The sequence below is a fragment of the Dipodomys ordii genome, unplaced genomic scaffold (assembly GCF_000151885.1).
Source record: "Dipodomys ordii isolate 6190 unplaced genomic scaffold, Dord_2.0 Scaffold27, whole genome shotgun sequence".
In the NCBI taxonomy this organism is placed as follows: domain Eukaryota; kingdom Metazoa; phylum Chordata; class Mammalia; order Rodentia; family Heteromyidae; genus Dipodomys; species Dipodomys ordii.
In genome coordinates, this window is record NW_012267243.1 from 12209312 (window position 1) to 12226932 (window position 17621).

Below are 17621 nucleotides of genomic sequence, written 5' to 3' on the forward strand. Positions count from 1 at the left end.
CCTTTTTTCCTTCCTTCCTTCCTTCCTTCCTTCCTTCCTTTCCTCCCTCTCCCCTCCCTCCCTTCCTTCCTCCCTTCCTTTCCTTTTCTTTCCTTCCTTCCTGCCTTCCTTCTTCCTGCCTGCCTGCCTGCCTTTCCCTTGAAAACTGGAGTCCTCTCATCCCATGATAGAGAATCCAGGGCAGCTGTTGCCAAGCATTTTATAGCCTTGTCATGTGCTCTTGCCAGTTTGAAGTCTTATGAGGTCTCAGTTTCTCTCTTACTGATTGTCAGACTCATCTCAGAATGCAGCTGTCAGCTGTCGCTTTGTTTCTTCTCTGTATGGATGGACCGATGGGCAAGATGTGGTGTCCCCGATTGGCTATGCATAGTAACACAGTCTCTGTGCAGCTTCCTGAGTGATTGTGAATGTCTCTGGTAAGGGAGCTTGGCGCGGTGCCAGACGGTAGGCATCTGAAGCAGGGAAGTGGCTGCACAGCTCCTTAGGACTGCTTTAGCGATCTCCTTGTTCGTGTCTTCCCCTCTTGGGTACTCTCAGCTGAGGGTGGTTGTAATGGTGGCAGGATAGCTGACCCTGACCAGCAGTTCCTGGAGCTCTTCCTTTCCCAACACACACAGAGTGAGAACACACTGGCCAAAAGAACTAAAAGAGTTTCAGAGAAGCAGAGATCCCTTAGGGAGCAGACAATAAGATGGATACTTAGTTTCAAGGAAAGAAACCCACCTTGTCTTTGCCATCCAACCTCCCTGTGGAGATCTGATCAGACATAGCAAAGACTCCTTCCTGTGGAGCAAATGCAAGCGAGAGAGCGCTGGCAATCAACATTACCACTAGGGACACCTGTTGTAATCTTCTCATTGGAATCTTCGCAGGCTGACTTCAGCAGAGAGAGCCCCAGGAAACAATCACAGAAGGGGCCGTTGCTGTGTCTGCCACCCTGGCCTGTGCTGATACTGAGCTGTACCATCTAGGGAAACCAGAGCCGCCAATAGTGCATCTGCTCTGGGGAAAAGCCATTGTAGCACCCCACTCCATCCACTGCAACATACCCACCCAGAGCACATCGTCCTTGAGCTGATTTACCCACTACAGCCAAGCTTCCTTTCCTCCAATTCCAGTTGCTGGTGTATTCTGCTCTTAGGACCACGTTGAATCGGTACCTCCTACCTGATGTCCAGCAGACCAGAATATTCATGCCCCACACTGTTTTACAGATCAGACCACTCCCTGCAACCCTGAGACCTCAGCCACCACCACGAGAGGAGTTGCCTCACCACAATAATGACATATTTGGCATAGCCCGCCATTTAGTCTCCATTTCATCACATACTGATGGAGTCCTCACCAGGGCAGGTCATATCCACAGGACAGTCCTTGAGTCTCTGTTTCTAGTATGTGTTGCTAGTAACTAGGCAACCTCCATTAGTATTAAGAAATGCGATGGTTACCAAAATTGTGGTGAAGTGGCCCACTGACTGACTTCAAAGAAAATAACATTCAGAATATAATTAAGCATATGACATTAGTTACAATCATTTTCCTCTTCCTCCCTCTCTCCTTTTCTCCTTTCCTTTCTTTTTCCCTTCTTGTCACTAAGCCCTTCTCCTTGGCAAGAGAGAAAATGGACAGACAAGATTTGTTGAGTTCTTATTTTATGTATATTTGTCAAAGGCTACATGCAGACAGATGTGATGGTGCACACATCTGTGGTCCTAACTACTTGGGAAGCAAAGTTAAGAGGATCATTATCTAAAACCAGGTTGGGAAAAGTTAGCATGAGATCTTATCTAACACAAACAATATAAATAAATAAAGAGAAAGAAAGAAAGTAGCAAAGAAGGAAAGGAAGGAAGGAAGGAAGGAAGGAAGGAAGGAAGGAAAATTATTGTGTGGACTTGAGTTCATTCTTAAAGTAGCAACAACAAAATGTTGCATATAATTGATGTTAAAAAGATGCTAAAACTCAGTTAGATATCATTGGTTCATAGCTGCTACTTAGGAGGCTGAGATCTACTTGGAAGACTGAGGTTCGAGTCTAGCCGTGGCAGAAAAGTCTGCAAAACTCCCTCTCCAATTAACTAGCAAAAACCTGAACTGGAGGCATAGCTCAGGTGGTAGAGTGTCAGTTAAAGACTCAAGTCCAGAAAGTATAAGACCCTGAATTCAAACTCTAGTCCTGTCTCCTCAAATTCTAATAATACTGAAAGGTCTAAAACCTAACAAGAGTATTTTGTCTTTCATATCCTCTAAACTCTCAAGTTCCCTTCCTTCTTCATCCCTTCCCTACAAAAGATTTTGGAACTTTAGCTGCTTTCTAACTTTCCCCTTATCATGCTAAAAATGCTATGTCTTTAATTGCATATCTTCATTTATGTTGACTTGTTTCTATAATATGTGATAATTTGGTTTAAATTTCTTGCACCTTGATCATCCATTATATTTTCAACTTAATTTATAAATCAAATTCATAATTATTCTTCTCACCAGTATGAGTTAGTACTGCTGACTAGTTTAGTTTTTAGTTTGTTCTTTCACATTTTGTTTATCCTGGATTTAATAATTGCCACGTTTTTCATTTGCTCCATTTTGTGTTATTTTTGATAAAATGACTACATGTTTCCTACCTGCCAATAACTAAAAAATAACCCTTTTGAATAAGATTTCCTACAGAACTAGGCTTGCCTTACTATTTATTAACCTTATACGTTTTGTTCTTGTAAATATTTTTACTGTTCCAGTTGGAATAGTGTAGTTTGTACTGGTCACTCTTAAAGTCACTAACATAGTTGTTGCTATGGAAACTCTTTTCATGTGATTTCAACATTATTTAATTAAAAAAATTCTCAAAAAGGTGATATACAGAGAGATTTCAGTTACACGAGCCAGGTAATGAGTCCATTTCCTTTGGAACATTGTCACCTCCTCCCTCATTCTCTCCCAGGTTTTTGGGTCTCAACTTCCTTCCCCCCAATGTTGTATAGTTCATTTCCAACATAGGGTCTAGTGAGTATCACTGCTGAATTGGTTCACCCTTTGTCCCACCATGTCTGTGATTCCCCTTCCTCTCCCTGAATCAGATAAACTTACATGTAAGACAGAGGGTACCAGTGGCAGAAGGGAATAAACCAAAGGAAAAGGAAAGAAGAAAGGAGAAAAAGAGCCACAACAGTACAATCAAAAACCTTTTTTTTTCCATTTCTTGGAGTTCATTTCAATAAGCGTCATTTTATATGATCTTATGCACATAGCAATTGAGCCCTTATGATTCTTTGCTAAGAACATCCTCCTTTGTTCTCACTATGTGAATGTTTAGATTGTTGTTTAATTAATCATCTCCAGGTGTAATTATTTGACTTTTACTATCCAATGGGTTTATTTGTAGATTTATAGACACATTCTAGTTATTACAAATAAGGGAACCCATGCAGCCTATGTTTCTTTGGGTCTGGTGTAGAGAGCTGTGTGCAGCCGCACCTGGAAGATGGCGCCGGCTTCCGCCCTCTGCCTTCCCGATGGCGAGCGCTCTTTGTGGTAAACAACTCCTTATATGGCTAAGGCATAGAATCTGGCTTGCTTCCGCGCACCTGGACCTAATTGGTGGTTCCCACGTGGCGTATCAGGGTTGGCTACCCAGCGGGTACTTAAGGCTGTGGGGAATTCTCCCCGGGGTGGGGGTCAGAAGATTGCTCAAAGGTCCTGAATAAACTGCAGAGAGAAGAGTTCGGTGTCGCGTCTTCCTTGCTGGTCCAGGCGGTCGCGACAGTCTGGCTTACTTTGCTTAATATAATTTTTTCCATGTCTTTGCATCTCCTTATGAATGGGGCAATGTCATTCTTTCTGATGGAAGAATAGAATTCCATTGTGTATAAACCACATTTTCTGGATCTATTCATCTTGCACTGAGGAGCATCTGGGCTGATTCCATATCTTGTCTATGGTAAATAATGCTGCAATGAACAGTGTTGTGCTGTGGCTTTAGTGTAACCTAGCTTGTGGTCAAGCTAGGTTAGATGGGTAGATGTCCAGACGTGGAATTGCTGGGTCATAGGGAAGCTCTATGCTTAGTCTTTTGAGGAACTTCCACATTGAACGAGTTTATGTTCCCATCAACAGTGTAGTAGTGTTCCTTTTTGCCCACATCTCTACTAGCATCTGTTATTGTTAGTTTTCTTGATATTCTAACTGGGGTGAGGGGGAATCTCAGTGTTGTTTTGATCTGCATTTCTTTTATGGTCAGAGATGTTGAACATTTCTCCTGTGCCTATTGGTCATCCTTCTTCTGAGAAGCCTTTCTTTAAGTCTGTAGCTCATTTATTAATTGTGTTTTTGTTTCTTTGAGGATTTGTGTTTGGGGATTTAATTTTTTGAGCTCTCAGTATATTTTGGATATGAAGTGCCTGTCTGATCTTCTCCCATTCCGTGGGCTTTTTATTTATCTTGCTAGCTATGTCCTTTTCCATAAAGAAACTTTTCAGTTTGATGCACCCCCATTTATCTAGTCTGTCTTTGATTTGTTGTGATTCTCGATCTTTACATAGGAAGTTTCGATCTGTGACAAGGAGCTTTAGTGTTTCTCCTATCCCTTCCTGTAATATTTTCAGGGTATCTAGTCTTACATTGAGGTCTCTGATCCATTTGGAATTGTTTCTGGTGCAGGGTGCTATATAAGAATCTAACTTCAGTTTTCTGCACCTGTATAGCCAATTCTGTGAGCACCATTTGTTGAAGAGGTTGTCTTTCTTCCATTCTGTGTTTGGCTCCCTTACCAAATGTTAGGTAGCTATAGAAATGTGCATTTGTCTGAACCCGATGTATAACGCAGAGTGAACAGATGAATTCTCAAATCAGTTTGTTTGAATGGCCAGAATAAAGTTCTGGCCTTTCAAACTCTGAGTCTTTATCTGCCATCTAGAATCTCTGCAGCACCCGGGTGTGGGCGGTACTGTGTCAAATGTGGCCCAAGTGGCTTTCCCTGGCCTGGGGGTGGGGGTAGCTCCTGGAGACCCTCCTCTTTGCTCAGCCAGAAATAACCCTCAGGTTTTATGACCTGTGCAGGTGGGTTGTTGTTGTTGTTTTTATTCAGTGAGGTTTTAGAGACTATTTGTGCTGTAATTCCAAAGTGGTCAGCTGACTGCGAGCTGAGCTGCAGCGGGTCTGGAATGCTGACCTGGTCCTTGCTCCTGCTGTGGGGGGTTTGGGGCTGCTTCCTCCTCCCTGGGTGGGTTTACCTCCCCCTGGACGGGCCTTTAGTGTTCCACCCAGAGGGGTGGTACAAGGCGATCAGGTTCCTTTGCCCTTTTCAAAGATGGCGTCACTTCTCCAGCAAGTGTTTCTGGCCAGGCACTGGGGCAGAGCTCTTCGCCACTTTTAGAACATGGTATTTCTTCTCTGGTGTGTGTGTGGTGACGGTGGTGGTGGGGTCCCTTCCAGAGGCTGCTCTGGGGGCAGGAGGGAGGATGTCTTTGGTGAGTTGCACATGCTTTCCTTTGGTGCTTCTGACCGCCCAACCATGTGACAAGTTGGTTGTGCTGTGGACTCCCCTTTTTGGTCTTTAAATTCGCCCTGGGCTGGGAGACTTCTGTTGTCTCAGCCACTGTCCGTGCTGCTGCTGATGGGTGCTTCATCCTGTCTTCTGATGCCGGCAGTTTAGAATTTTCTTCTTTGCTATAAATCTTTGTATAATTATGGCTTTCCTTGCGTGGCTCTGCAGACGTGCAAAGCCCAGGGGGTCCCCAAGACCCTGCTTCTCCGGAGAGAGCTTGTTGGCTCCCTGATACCGTCCCACTATCAAATTCCTCACCCCCCATCACCTCCACCGATTTCAGTGTTAGTTCCTCCGATTTCCTGAATGCCATTCTCTCTTCATCCTGTTGGATTCCCAGATTGGGAGATTGTATATTGCAGTGATGTTCTGAGAAGGGGAAATGCAGTTGGTGACGCTTTACCTCCTTTTATTGATCTATGAACTGGGTACAGAAGTCGAGACTAAAAAAAGTATTTAGGCAGTATTTTGAGGACTGGTCACACATGATTCAAAATCTCAAGTGATCATTATATGTTTCAGAAACAAAGCTTTAGTATCTGTCTTGATTTAGGTTGAAGTTGGAGCTGGAACATGTAGTTGTGGGTAAATCCATTGTAACGTAGTCGCATGATAGGAAGGCACCAAGGAACTTTTAATTTACAACTTGAAAAGAAGTCAGGAAGATTCAGTCGCTGACTTATGCCAGTTACTATCAACTCTTGCATGAAATTATTGCTTCACTGGAAATACTTTTCTACTCTTTTAAGTCTTCAACTAAAAAAAAAAATCCCCCAATCATAGTTGTATGCTTTCCCAATACAAATTTAACAATAATGGTTAACTTAAAAAATATTGTTAGAAATTTAAATTTGGTTTAATGTTCCCATAATTGTGTAATAAGTGCATTGTTGCAAATATCATGAAATCAATTAAATAAGAGTCAGGGCCATGCATCATTAGGAGTGTGACCCTGGAGCTGTTGCTGAGGAACGGAGCTATGATTGGATCTTCCTTCTCCCTCATCTTCTTGTGGTGGGCAGTGATAGCAAGCCTGGCTTAGAAGGCCGAATCTCTGCAAGCCAGTAAACAATAAGCAGCAGCAGAAAACCACTCCCACTCTCCATGTTTGGGAACCTATTTCTGTCTTGATTTGTGGTTCCCTCTGTGCCCACATCACCTTTCTTTCCCACACACAACCATTAAATCTTCATTCCACCATACCAGCTAATAGAAAGGAACCAGGTCAACTGTTCTTGTGTCTGGCGTGCTCTTCTAAAGTTGACTTTCATAATATTGATTATAAGAGGAAGTTGCAATGACCATTTTCCCTAGATTTTTCATACTCCCTAGTTTAAGTTTCCAGTATGCTGTTGCTGGAGCACCCTACATGGGGAGTAACTTTTGTTAAAAATGTAGATTTTTAATCTCATACCTCTGAATTATTTTGAAGCAAAATTTCTGGGGACAGTTCCTCACTATCTCCATTTTAAATAAGATTCTGAGGTGGCTGTGAAGTATTTTCAAGTTTGAGAATCATTATTCTATGTGTGACATGGAGTTCAGATGCTTATTAACTTTTATGATTCATAAAGCATAATATGCCCTCTATTACCAAAAATTATGATCTATTTTAGATATATTAATAAAAAGGGGGAAGCAGTAATATATTAGAGACAGGAAAAGGGGTACAATAATGGGAGAAGCTGAGGTTTGTCATTAATTAATTCTTCAAATTAGATGACAGAAACTGTTGGGTGTCTTATGAATCTTTCATGGCTACTTGGTCTTTTTGTTCTTTCCTCTATCAGCCTTACTTAATCTATACCTATAATGCTTCATAATTAAGTTCTATATTTAGTTCCATCTATCTGATTTGCTTGTTTTATTTTTCATGGAAAACTGACTATTCCTAAAAACACAGCAAACACACAGAAGAATATATAAATAAAGTAAACAAAGAAAAAGCAGGAGTAACAGTGAATATATACATGCGTATAAAATTAGAATTGTTCTCCGAATGGTAAAATCTGGGTCTGTTAAAAGAGGATCCACAGACTTTTGGAATATACAGATCTATTAAACTTTAATATCAAATATAAAATTGCTTGCATGGATGACTTCTGGAGAACATATGGCTGTTAGTAAAGTATAAGGAACACTTTAGAACTGACTGTCTGGATGCTACATACTTACATAGCTACAATAGCAATGTAAAGATAATAAATTCTAGAAATAGTGTTCTGAGTAGAAGACAAGACATGGAGATTCTGGTGAACTAGGCTGCATCTGCTTTAAAGGTAAAGGGATCAGCTGCCTCTGCCCTAAGACTATTACTTTGTCTGAGAAGGCAGCCCCTACTGGCCAGGCACTCAGAGAAACAGAACTCATTTCTAGTGAGAAATCCCATGAAATCCAAATTATTGCTCCTTTGCAAATAATGACTTCCTGCTGCCTTTGTTTCTAAGATTTTTTTTTAGCTTTCTATTTTCAGAACATAAATTACGATGTGTCAGGCATGCTTTTCTTGGGTTTATCTTTTTTTCTGTATATTTATTTTGTGTGTGGCAAATTTGTGCATTTTTAGCCATTATGTCTCCAAATAAAATCCTATTTTTTAAACAATGGGAATATTTTCTGAGAAACTTTTTAAATGTAGTTTTGTCCTTATGTGTACATTGTTGTGTACTTTCAAAAACTAGGATGGCTTAGATCAATCAGTTGAGGTAGCTTGAGACCAAGGAACATGGTAAGGGAAATGTACTAGCCTAGTGCTCTTTTTGAAAGTAAAATTGATACGCTCTAAAATGATGTTAAATACTATAGTATTATTTATATAGAAACCAGTAGCATAGTCACTTATTACCACTATGATATTATAAAGGTTATGATGTCTCCAGGTGAGATTAACTTTCTAGCTCCATTATAATCTTTTATCCATCTAGGGTTTCAAGTGACACAAAGGAGACATCTTTTGTCCTTTTCACCATAGTCCTGAAAGTCTATTCTTTATTTTAAACCTTTTTGCCCTGTTCAAATTGAATAGTGATACATGTCTATATTTACTGCTTCTTTCCTCCTATTTTCTGTTAATTATTTGGCATACTGAAAGAAGTTTTTGATTTTTTAAATTACTTTTATTTGAAGATGCTAAAAGCAGAGGGGTTCCAGTTACACAAGTCAGGCAAGGAGTACCCCTGTCCTGACTCTATTTAGTCCCAGACCAACTCATGTACCATTATGGCATGCCTCGTGCACTGTGTCCTTCACCTGGCTCTCCTCTGGCGCATTGGAGCTGATTTGGTTTGTTAGTGTTGTTTTCTGCCTTTTCTTTCCTCTCCTGCTCTCCTGGCTCAGTTTTCTGATAGTGTTAAGTGTATTCGTGGGTCTGCAGCTCTTTGAGACAGGAGTCCATCTGTAGACTACCGGTGCTATAATAGACTTCCCATTCGACTTCTCAAAATGTGGCTTCTCTGTTTTCTCGCTGTATAACACTTCATGTTTCTGCACCTACCAAAGTGGCAGAATGGTGTGAGAGCCGAGAAGCTTCTGTATAGAAGATGCTGCCACATCATGCTGTGTCTTTTCTTTAGGATGCAATAGGTGAAACAAAAAGTTTGCCCCAATAAGATATGAAACGAGACTAAGCATTCTCCAACACATGCTTCAATCAGTTCCCCTTTTCAAAACTGTATACATGCCTCGACAGCTTTCTTTCCCTTGATCAATGGAGAAATTCCCAAATCAACCTGTAATATATTTTTTCTTTGCTTGTGTTGGGCTGATTGAGTTCCTTTAGATTGTAAGCACAGAGCCCTAACTGACACATCCATTAATCTGTTTTCTTTCACTGGGGAATCGCTTCATTTTGCTAAACTCTATCTCCTGAGTTGCATCTTGGCATGCCTATCAAAATACTTAAGCTATGATTCAAGGACCATATGGTATTGTTAAAATAGAATCTTCCTGTCCCAGATGCTGAAGATTCCCAGTTAACTGCTCATCCTTTATAGTCAGTCTCAACTTATTTGCCTGGAATTTAATAACACGCAATGCTTCAGGTTTGAATAGATGTAAACAGGCAGCAAATTGAAAAGGCAAGTTAAAGAGATACAGGTGGATGTTATCACATAAATAACTATTTGGATTTCTGAAATTACAATTATGACACTCCTGAATGATCTCTGATCCCACTGTATTATAATGTGACAGAAGTATATTGCTGTGATTTCTCTAGTGATGCTTTATGTTGCTTCCTTGTCATCTTTAATAACAAAGCAACTGGACAGATTAAATTGAAATGATTTATTCTCAGTGAATGCTATCATCAAAGCATGCTGTCATAGTAACAGGTTAAAGCTTTTCCACTAGGAGGTTATTATACACAATAAGATGATGCAGCGAGCAACTCCCTTACATCCCATTGTGTCAGTGACACATGTATGAAATGCTATCTAGAAATCGACAGTGGGCCCTTCTGTGATTTCTTGCTTCAAAAATTGAAAATGCTAATCATGCTAACATGAAATAGGTATAAAGAACTGGCCATATCCTATAAGTACTTGGAACTTTGCCAGGCACATACATACCCCAGGGCAGTCTCTGGAACAGGACGCAGGACATTACCAGAGCAATAGAGGCTGCCTGGGGTTCTGTTAAGTGAAAAAAAACCAAAAAACAAAAACAACTAAACAACCCACTTCTTGGGCTATCACTAGTCTAGATTTTACCACCACAGATTAGCTGTGCCTGAGTCACTATTGTGGTTATTATTTTTGCACTGGAGATCAGATCTAGGAACATCACCATATTGGCCAAGCATTCTACCAATGAGCTACAACTCCAGCCATACTGAAATCAGCCTTAAAAGTGGATTAGTTTAATGAATCCTGTCAATATCTAAAACAGTTCCATTCAGCAGATTTAGTAAATTCTGCTTTTACTAAATGCAACCACTTTTCTAATAAACCTGCCTTGTAGATTCATTTCATATTTGTTATTGGAATTGATGTAAATGGAATGATGTGGCATATACTTTTATATATGGATTTTTCTGTGCTGAGCCCATTTTTTGAGATTTATCCATAATGTGGAATGAATACTTGATTTGTTTTTTTTTTTTTACTATTGGTGAGTAATATCCCATAGTGCGAATATACCACAGGTCTGGGAATGTGGCTTAGTGGCAGAGTGCTTGCCCAGCATGCCTGAAACCCTGGGTTTGATTCCTTAGTACTGCATAAACAGAAAAAGTCAAAAGTGGTGCTGTGACTATCTATCTATCTATCCATCCATCCACCATCCATCCATCCATCCATCCATCCATCCATCCATCCATCCATCCATCCATCTATCTGTCTAGTAGTTGTTCAGTCCAGTCTTCTGATAGGTGACATAAATGTATCTTTTACTTTTGCCTGTGAATAAATATGCTCTCTGAACATTCTCAAAGATGTCTTCTCCTTAAAATTTCTAGCTACGCTGAGTACTGGTGGCTCATGCCTGTAATCCTAGCTACTCAGGAAGCTGAGATGAGGATTGAGGTTTGAAGCCAGCTCAGGCAGAAAAGCCCCTGAGATTCTTTTATATATATATATATATATATATATATATATATATATGTACAGTATCTTTCATATATATATATATATATCTATGAAAGATACTGTACAGAGGGGTTACAGTTACATGAGCAAGGTAATGAGTCCATTTCCTATAGAGCATTGTTACCCCTCTTTTATTTTCCCCCTACCATCCCTTTCCTCCCCACCTCCCCAACTCCTCCCTCAACATCCACACAGCAAAGCTGTAAATTTGCTTTAAACATAGTGTCTTGTACATCTCGTTGTTACAATGGGTCAATCTGTATCCTTATTTCAGCATTTTGTTATTTCCCTTCCACTCCCAAATTAAGATTCTTATCTCCAATTGACTACCAAAAAAACCAGAAGTGAAGCTGTGTCTGAAGTGGTGGAGTATTAACCTTGAGCTCAAAAGCTCAGGATAGTACCCAAGTTCTGAGTTCAAGCCCCAGGACCACCATACACATAAAAGTTTTCTAGCTCGTAGACAGGCGTAAGTCTAATTGTACAAGAGATTTTCAAGCCATTTTCAATATGATTATACAAATTCACACTATTGATAATGTCAGAAGGATTTCATTACCTTAAATCATTGATACTTGATTCTTCCTCTTAATTCTTTCCCCGTTTCTCTCAATTGTTGTGATATTACATTGTGTATATTGTACAGCCACAAAGACATTATGATTTTTTTTTCTTTTGGTGATACTGGAGATTGAACTTGTTTGGGCCTTAGTTTGGCTTCCACAAAAATAAAACAAAACAATAGAAATATGTAACAAGGCATTTCTCATCATTTCTCAACAAGGGAGTAAAACAAAGCCACTACGAGATAGCATTTCACACTTACTAGAGTAGCATATATTTGAAAGACATTATATAAATGTATATGCATTTGTATATATATGTGTGTATCTCAATACACACACACACATATATATATATATCATATATATATGAGAGTCTCAAATTATTCTTATACAAGATTAAACCTTGCTAAAGAAATATTTGGGTGTTCCTTATAAAATTAAACACATATTTCCTGTGACCCAGCAATTCCACTCTTGACTGCATTTACCCGCCCTTCCCCTCTCCATTTGTCCGGCCCTCTCCACTGGACCTCACCCCTCACCAGCTACTCATGGTCCAGCTTCCTGGTTTTCATTTTGTTAAGCTATAAATTAGTTGTTCAAAGGAGTTATACTATTGGAATCCTTCCCTGTGTACACCATACTTTAGTTAACATGTTTGTGTGCACATGATCCTGTATTTGATCTCATATGTATTTACAAATTTGGATCTAACTTCTACATAAGAAAAACATGTCCTATGTCTCTCTGCCACTTCTGTACATATGGTTTGTTTGTTCTAAGCAGCCCAGACAAACATGCTATCTCAACACAGAAGAAATGCAAGATGGAGACACTGGGTGAGTTGGGGTCTGAGGCTCATACGCAACCTAGCAACGATTCTGAAGAAAACAAATGTCGGAAGGGAGGGACAAGTGTGACTTCTCTTTTGGCATGAAGCATGTTTGTATCTAAGGGACTTTCCAAGTATAAGTTTATAATTGTACAGGAGTTGAAATATTATATCAATGTATAAACAAAGACCAGTATTATATAGCATTCATAACCACAGAAGAAAACTGAAGAAAGACCTTGTATGGAAACACTGAGTAATCCAGCTAATGGAGAATGGTGTGTCAGTGGTTGAACTGGTAAACTGTACCCTTGCCACCGCCTACCGGTAATTGTACCCTGGGACTTACATTTGTAAAAGGTGTAAACAAGCTCTTGCCCAAACAATTTTTTTAAATGTAAAAAAAAATAATAGAGTTTCACAATAGAGTTTCGCTGTTCATGAGGATCCAAGCCTCTTGGCTTGTGCTCAGATTCTTTCCTTATCACCTTCTCCATTTTGGCAGTAAATCATGTAGGCCTCTACTTGACCTTGGGTTTTTGTTTCTTGAGAGCTTCCTGAAATCCCAGTAAGATCTCTCTGAAACTGGCCACTAGTGGCCTGTGCCTATAATCCTAGGAATCCTAGATACTCAGAAGACTGAAATCCAGATGATCAAGGTTTGAGGCTAGCCTCAGCAGAAAACTACTCAAGACAACAACGTCTCAAGAATGATCACCAAAATCTGGAGTGGAGGAATGGCTCAAGTGATAGAGCACCAGCTTAGCGAGCAAGCTAAGTGGTTGTGAGTTTGGACCTTAATGTCAGAAAAAAAAATCTGCTTGATTATGATGGTCGGTCACCATTCCTTGTCTTCCTCTAGGCACACTGTACCAAAAGATGAAGGTCGTACAAAGGAGTATACAAAGGAGTGCAGTAGTCGCGGCTTGTATTTGCATCTTGACGGTGAGGACAGGTAGCCATCTTTGCAATAGCCATAGTCAATCCCTTACCCACGTTTTGTCCCCTTGGGGCTATGCATTCCCCTTTATTAGCTTCCTCAGGTATTGAGGTTCTTGCTTGGAACAGCCATAAAGCAAAATGAGTGTTTTTTTTTCCTCCAATCCTTTTTCTTCCGGGAAAATCTGCTAAGTGTAAACTCCGACGTAGTCAAGGTTCCAAGGTGGCTGTGGCCCTTTGTATGTCTTGACAAAGGTGGCAGAGCTCCGTCTCTTCAATCTTTAAAAGTCACCCTTTCTCTGTCCCTAAAAGTAACCCTGGACATTGGACTAATAATTGGAGCCCATTTCTTTGGTGAGAAATAGAACATTTGAAAATCATACAATATGTAATGCCACATATTTTAAACTACACAAAGGTATATTATCTATGATAAAATGTCCCTGCGGGAGATCCAAAAGCTGCTTTACATAGAGCGCTTGTTCAGGGAAAGGTAGATAGAATTCCCTATCAGCAGCCTCCCCCAATATAAAGAAGAACCAAAGATCTTAGACTACGGTCTTAGACAGTTAAACCTTAGCAAATAGACTTGCTTTTTAAGCATTTATGATGGGGCTTTCCCCCCTCTTTTTCTGTAGAAAAGGGACAGAGAGGGTTTGGTAAAGACTTTCTTATCCACTAGTGCTACCCAAGCAATAGCATTCCTTTCTCCTAGTATTTATTGCCAGCTACATGCTTGCCAGGCTAGAAAGCACGAATTTCTTTGGAAGCAACATAGTCTGGAGGGAGAGACTATTAAACAGATAACCATATAAATATGATCTTCCAAACGATGGACTGCTGTGAAGGAAAATGTGAAGAATTCACCTTAATTATAAAACCTCTGGGCAACTTTAGCAATCTCCAAACACAACTCTCTCTTTCTCTCTCTCTCTCTCTCTCTCTTCTTCTTTTGCAGAAAAGGGACACAGAGAGAGAGTGTTTTAGTAAGAATTTTATTATCCATTAGTCATGGACCTCAAACTTATAAGTGACATCCTCCTTGTATCTTCATGGAATTTATGGTTTACCTAGTTTGATTGACCAAATGTTTTAGTAAAGAAACTGATAAAATGTTACTGATTGCCTAGAAAAGAATCACAAACAAGAGGAGAAAAGAAAACCAGACAAATAACCTGCAATCAAATGAAATCACCCAGGTATCATAAGTGCTGCCAATTTCCATTGACTTTTGTGACAACACATGGAAAACCTACCTTTTACCCTAGTGTCAGCAGAGAGAGTGTTCCACTGACATCACAGAACTATGTTCTCAGTTATTGAAAAGATGATAACAGGAAACAAAGCCAGTACTAATCTCATACTTACATTGCTTTCTTAGCAGGAAGAACACTGTCTTTGATTAGAAGACTTAGCTTTGTTCATCCATTTCTTAGCTGAATTCTATTTGTTTCCAAATGTTTATAAAACATATAATTTCTTACTTGTCTCTGGTGAATAGAAATTACAGATTGATTTAAAAATAGTTGGCCTCACATTTAATAATTTTTGCAAGTGATTATTTAAAATTCCATTTGTTAAGGCTTAATTGCTGTCTTTTCTATATGAGTCCATTATATACTTTGTAAATGTTTCTAATAATCACATGGGACTTTAATGAATACATGATAATGGTCTTATTAATTTTAAATTAAATGTACTTGTTCACTTCTGAGAGTAAATGTAAAGTTTCATTATAAAAGTGAGTTCATTTTCATACAAGAGAGGCTACTGCTTCAAATGTTTGTAACTGTGAAGGAAAACAGCTGAGAGAATATAAGTGGTTTTTGGGTGCCGGGTACCTGTAGTGACTATTGGCTATACTTTGTGTGGATTAGGTAATTGTTATGCAGTAGTAGGAAATAGGCCTCATACTGGATATACTGTAAAGTTGTGAGAAAAGGCTCATAGAGGTAAAGTGATGAGCTCAAAAATCACATGCCTCCTGCCAGTTAGTAACAGGGTTTTAATGTGAACATCTGGAGACTGAGTGTTGGACCACTGTTTTGGCTTTGTTGTTTGGCTTTATCTCTGAGACTTAGTTCACAGTACTTAACTGGCCATCAAAGTCATATTCTTGGTGAATATGCTATTGAGGACACTTTGGCTTTATCAGTAACAATAAGTATTATAAGGTGAGAAAATGGAGAAGCCACATTTTGAGGGGTCAAATTTTGGAGTCTCTATTAAAAGGCCAGGGACTGCATGGTGGACTCCTGTCTCAAAGACCAGCAGTCCACAAATACACTTAATACTGTTAAGAAACTGAGCCATGAAAGGCAGACAGGAAAGAAAGAACACAATACCAACAAACCAATTTAGCTTCAATGGAAAGCTGAATTGGGATACTATGGTGACTGGAGAAGAGCCAGGAGCCAGGACTTGAACATGGAAACATGTGGCCTGGCATCATAGCACCTGAACTGGTCCAGGCCTAAATAGGGTCAGATCTGTGTGTGTGGGGGGGGGTGGGGACGGCGGGCAGGGTCACAGGAAACTCCCAGTCCCAAGCACTGGACTGACAGGTTTAGTAACCTATCAGCCAAGTGCCAACACCTGTCTACAGGGATCCAGGCATACCTGTCACCCAGGAGGAGAGGGCTTCACCTTCCCCCACCATGAAGACAAGATGGCAGACCCTACCATCTACCATGTGGCCAAGATGGCGCTAGCCAGACTTGAACTCACTATTTCCTAAGCAAAATTATAGTAGTGAGAGCTGAACCTCTTCATCTTAAAATTTTTTGTTTCTATTTTATTTTAAATATTTGTGTGAAGGTATTTAAATTCAACAAGTCAGATTATGAGTACGATGCACCTTGAGCAATACCATGCCTCCCATCCACCTCCCTGAACCCCTTCTTCATCATGGGAAGAAATGGTAGGTGGCTAGATTGGCTCATAAGAGCCAGCTGCTAAATGTTAACCACCAGATCTCTGAGTATTTCTATAATCAACACAGTGAAAATCAGGATGATGTTAGGGAAGTAGGTTTCAGATACCTTCCATCTGTTTCTATGGATCATAGCAGTTCTTTGATTAGTTACATACCGATGAAAGTTTAACCCTGAAAGAAACATTTAAAGATTCTGTGCTTCTATTTTCAGTCTAGTAGGAACATAAGCAAGTACTCTATCAAAACAGAATTCTTTATTTCCACAGAACTATTTCACTTTTATAATTTCATTTTCCTAAATATTTCACTATTGCTTATACTTTATACCAGATGACTAGGAAGAGTATCCTCAAAGAAAATAATTTTGGCACCAACCAACATTATTTTATTTTATTAATTTCATTTTATTAATTTTATTTAACATTATTTTATTAATTTTGCTAGAAATATAAAAATGTACCACACTCACAAGCATAATCAAATCAATTCTAAAAAAAGATGTCTTAGAAATCAATCATCCAAAGGAGGCGGCAACAATGCTGGAAAAGAAATGTACTCATTACCTTGCTCATGTAAGTGTAACCCCTTTGTACAGTATTTTCACAATAAAAAACTTAAAAAAGAAACCAAGAAGCAAGGTAATAACTTCTTTTAAATATTTCTTTATCTCTCTTTCTTCTCCTTATTCACCTTTCTCTCCCCAACATATCCTTCTTTATTTTCATTCTAGTTCCTTCTCATTCCTTCATTTAATAATCTAATGCAGTGAACTTTTAAATGAGGCCTGTGTACATGAATATCATGACTGCATACTTCCCCCTTCCCCTCTTCATTCATTTGCTCCCCTCTTGACTTTATCTCTTCACACACATCTCAGGTTCCAGTGTCTTGGTATTCATTATACTAGACAGTTGTTGAAAGATGTTACACCATTGGAATTCTAACTTTTGTTCGTATGTTTGCATATATATGCATATGGGCCTGTATATATTTACATTTCTGGCCTTACTGCACACGGAGAATTGTCCAACTGCTCTAGCATTCATATTATGTTTGCTCTTAGCAAGACTTAGAATCCACTGGGGAAGCTCTGTAGACATGCCTTTCTATTTGCAAAAGAAAGATGTGGACAGAAGGGAACCTTACTGCATTGTTGGTGGGAGTGTAAACTTGTTCAACCACTTTGGAAAGTAGTATGGAGGTTCCTCAAAAGACTCCACAT